Source organism: Sciurus carolinensis, chromosome 13 (genome assembly GCF_902686445.1).
Source record: "Sciurus carolinensis chromosome 13, mSciCar1.2, whole genome shotgun sequence".
Taxonomy (NCBI): Eukaryota; Metazoa; Chordata; class Mammalia; order Rodentia; family Sciuridae; genus Sciurus; species Sciurus carolinensis.
Genome location: NC_062225.1, coordinates 64,035,532 through 64,040,444, shown reverse-complemented (window position 1 = coordinate 64,040,444; position 4,913 = coordinate 64,035,532).

The following is a 4,913-nucleotide window of genomic DNA, read 5'->3' as shown; positions in this document are numbered from 1 at the left end:
ACAGGAAAGGGAGGCGTTTCCGGTAGTGAAGTCGCAGCCCTCAGGGTTGGCTTGGGGAGGTGGCTGGGACTCCCGGGAGACCGACGCGTCGGGCCGGGTCTTAGCCCTGGGACTCTCAGGTTGCATGGAAATCCTGGCACAAAGCTGAGACCCTCTGGGAGACCTTGGCTTTCCCGAGCAGTATCAACTTCAGGTCATCACCGCGATGCCCCGGGCCTGTCTGAAATCTTAGAGGTGCACGTTAAGCCAACGTTGTAAACCATGGCCGACGTTAAGATGAAGTTGAAAAGGAAGCGGACACAACTGCTGGAAAGCAAAATACTTGGGTGGAGTGTTAAAAGCCTCAAAGAAAATAATAGTTGGCGGGTCAAATGGCCATGAGGTCTGAAGTCAAACACAAAACTCTGTTGAAGTGATGTTAGAAATTTGACAAGCAAAACAGTCGGTGTAGATAAGAGACCCGGCATTGTTTCCTTTCTTCAAATGACAAGGGCTCTGAAGTTTCCTTTGGCAGTTACCTGTGTTCCACTCCAGATTCCTGAGAGTTTTACAGAGGGACCATATTTCAAAATACATGTTCCAGTAGGCATTCCTGTATATATTTTACATATGAATTTATTGAAAAATATTAAATGTTACTTGCCTACTTAGATAAAGGTATTTTTGTAAATATTTATGCATAGCTTTCATTACATATGGTATTTTTAAAAATACAAATGTATGTATGTATATATATATTTATATATAATTCTACTTGAAAATTTTCTTTCACACATAAAGATATTCATTACACATATGCCTTGTATGTGAATTTTTCCCATTTGCTCTGTTAGTTGCTGATAAAAGCGCTGTATTTCCACATGACTAGATAACTAACATTACAGTTTGTGCAAACATAGAGTGCAGGTTGCATTGTTTTCTGAAACCCTATTTTCACTATTTCACACCATTCTAGAGGGCTTATCTTCCTGTTTTGTTTTGTTTTTAATGAGACTTCACCTCTAGACTCTAAATAATTTATTCAGAACCTACCGCTACAAGGACCTTGTGGTATTGATGTGAATTATTCTGGCTTCTTTGGTGAATACCTAATTATTTATTTGTGCTGAACATCTTCAGTGAGGAAACATGCCCTCATATGGTGAATTTTCCTTCCAAATGAGTGCATTTCCTGTACAACTTAGAGGGCTTTTGGGTTTGATGGATTTAGATTTCAATGTTAGGGGGCTTTCCTACAGAAAGAGCAAAGTTTTGCTTTGTGGTTCCGAGATTCTGCTCTGAATTTTGGAAAGGGTTAGCCTTGAAAAATTGGTGGTAACCTACGAAGCCTAAATGAGACTAATTCTTGTAGAACCCCTGTCAAGCCCAATATTGGGCTCTTTTACTACTAGTCCAATTCAGGAGAAGAGCCAAGGAGTGTCGGCAGTGCTCTTAATGTCCAAAAAGCAGTCTATTGGGAGGGTGGAGAGCAACAAGCGTCTGTACAAAAGCAAGTCTGTACACTTGACTTCAGCCACTTGTTACCAAGTGTGGTGCAGGGACCAGTCGTACCAAGTCCACCCAAGACCTGCTCTATTGGAATCTTCGTTTTAATGAATTGTAGATGGTTTGCATACCATTTAATGTTTGAGAAGCACTGGCCATGAATAGTGGTTCTCCACCTCTTAACACACAAACTCATTTAAAAAGCTCACAGGATTCATGAATCCCCTTCTGGGAAAACAGACAATTACACATGAACTTTCTCGTACCATTTCAGCCTTGCCCTGAAGACCTATCTATTGAGGGCAAGGAAGTCCTAAGTTAGATAGATCTCCAGTAGCAAATCAAGGAAAGCCATTCAACTATAGTCGGTCAGAGGAGTCAGGGGAGGATTCTTAGAGGAAACGACTTTAAGTGAGCCTTGAAACATGGGAACAATTGGATAGGGAGAGGAGTAAATTTTAGACAGGTGGAATGCATAGGTGAAAGCCCGGTAGGGAAAACACCCAAGCATCCATTTTTGTGTGGGTTAATATGAAATTTAACAAGGAAATTGTAGTTTCATAGCAGACTCTTCTTGCAATTCATTATCATCTCTTGACCTCCAAAAAATGAAGCCAGACTGTACAGTAGTGCTCATTCTGCTGGGGAATGAGAACCCTGTGACACGGGGATTTGTGTTAGACCTCATTTCCCATTACTTTCTCTTTTCACTCACTCAGCCCTAGCCACACTGGCCTTCAGGCTGTTCCACACTCAGTCCATCTGTTGGAGGCACTTCCCCAAATCACTCAATGCTCCCTTCTTACTTCATTAAGTCTTTATGCAATGAGACTTCAAGGGAATGACTTTCCCTCCCCTACAGAAGCAGCCCTACCCACAACCCCTTTCACTGAATAAAGCAAGAACAATTTCTCCATGACCTGACATGGCATCATGTTTATTTATAGACTCAGTTATGTCCTATATTCTGTAATGTGTGAACTTCATGTGCCCTGTAGCTTCTGTACCTAAACAGGGCCTGGGCACATAGTAGGTACTCAAATAGTTATTAAATAAATAAACACTTAACTACAATAAGCAATGAGTTTAAAAGCCTTGTTTACAAACTCCATAGCTACAGAATAATATTATATTAAACATTCCAGGGATACACCGCATGTATGCTGAGACTGAAAATTCAATCACTTCTCTTTAATCTAACTGAGGAAGAAATATAAAACACATGGAACATTTTAAGTTCTAAAATTCAAACATTTTAAAGTAAGGCTTACAAAAAATGTCTTTATAGTCTATGTATAATGCATAACTATTTTTCTTTTGGCAAAGTTGAAACATACTCGTGTGTGCTCAGCTGGGGTTTTCCTCCAAAATGCCACATTCAGGCTGAACTTGCATGTGTATGTTCTCCATTATCCCCTGAGTTAGATTTAAGAAAAAATGTAAGAGAAGCTGGAAGATTATAACTTTTTTCCCCCAGTGTTGGGGATGGAACTTAGGGCCTTGCACATGCTAGGCACATGCTCTATCGCTGAACTACATCCCAGCCTCATTGAAACATTTAAGAGAGATTTAAGTGAGACTCTTCCCTCTTTGGAAATTAGAATTTCACCCATGCTGGAAATATGTTAACCTGTGCTCATGAATTTGGTTGACTGCTTGCCAAAGGATAAGGAATTTTCTAACCGGAGATTTCCTTATAAATAAAGAAGTTCAAGTCACATCCTCGTTAGGAGATTTCAGCTTCACCTAATCAAATGCAGCAGGAAATGGTGTACTATAAGACTATATTTGCATGCAGATTTAGCCTAGCATGTAGTTCTGAGCAGGTCAGAGTCACTCACCATAACCACCAAATCCTAGGGCACTTTTGGCATTTGTATTAGCTCTTGAACTCAGGCCAGCACCAATTTAAGGCCTTCAAATATCAATGCACATGTGATTTTATTGTTAATAGAGATTCAGTGACTAATAAATAGAATTACCTGAGATTTATGTAGCCTTTTAAAAATCCTTTTGCATTTGTCTCATTTCATTCTTGTATTAGGTTGTTTTGTTCATATCGAGTAAGTAAAGCTTTTATTGTTGATTTATGCTTTTCTTCTTTCCAGATGGGGTATGAGGCAACTTAGAAGACTTTTGGGTATAATGAGTCATTTCCCTGCCCGCAGCTTGCTGACGTGGAATTGATTCATTCTTATTATTTTCTTCGTGATGTGCTCTTTCTCCAGATACCTGTACATACATCTCTCCCTGAGTTTTCTTCAGGTTTCTACTCGAGTGTTGGCTCTCTGGAGGTCTAATAAGATGTCCCATGTAAGGCATCACCCATGACATTTCTTATCATTTGCCTTCTTTATTCTTCGCAGCACTTACTACCTGACATACTGATTGCATATTTGTTTATTTTTCCCCTTACCCCACATCACTGGAATGTAAGCTCCGATAGAAACCTTGCCTATTGTATTCACTGCTACATCCCAACCTCTTGATTTGTGCTTGGCTCATAACAGGGATTTAAATACTTATGGAATGAATGAATGAATCCCTAATGCTTAGTACAGGTACCTGGCACATGATAAGTATTCATGTCATAAAACAATGCTTGGATAAATGAACTAGAAAAAGGTCTGTGGATCATTCAAAAATCATATGGATAGTGATGGCTTGTTTTATTTAAATTTTAATCCCCACTAATTCTTTCTCTGAACCCTCTTCATTTGTATACCTGGTGGCATTGTCAGAATTCTTTGTTCACCCTACTTGGTATCTGCCAAAACAAACGTGACAGAGCTGTGATAGTATTATGAGGTGAGAAGGAAGATGTGATTATTTCAGTTAATGTTCTGGGTTAGTGAGAAACAAGTTGAAGAAGGGGTGGGGAGAAGCCTGCAATGATAGTCTTGCCCTCCCTACAGGCATTCATACCTATGCACAGATGGGCACAGACCCATCAGCCTTCCCCTGACAAACACACCAAACACACCCTTACACCCGAGTGTACACGATGCCCCACAGTCTCTCTGACACCTGAGTCGCCTTTCTTGATACCCAGTGTCAGAAGTCCCTGTGCACAAAGGACAACTCATCTTCTGAGGACTAATTATAAGTGACCTAATTTGGACTCCTATGAGGAGAACCAGGAAATGCACAGCAGAGGACACCCAGGACTGTCCTTGCATTTATCTCACACACAAACACACACACACACACACACACACACACACACACACTAACCAAAGATATGGGCCACGTTTGACAATGGCCTACATCTCCTTTTAGCCCCTGGTGGTTTTTGCTCAGGGCCAGGATCCTTTGCAGCAGCTCACCTTGCTGATGTGCTGGGACCTCAAGCATGGCTCTCTACCTAGTGGAGTGCCTTGCTTGAAGCGGGTGTGCTAGATTTTTGCCTGGTTATCAACTCTCTAGAA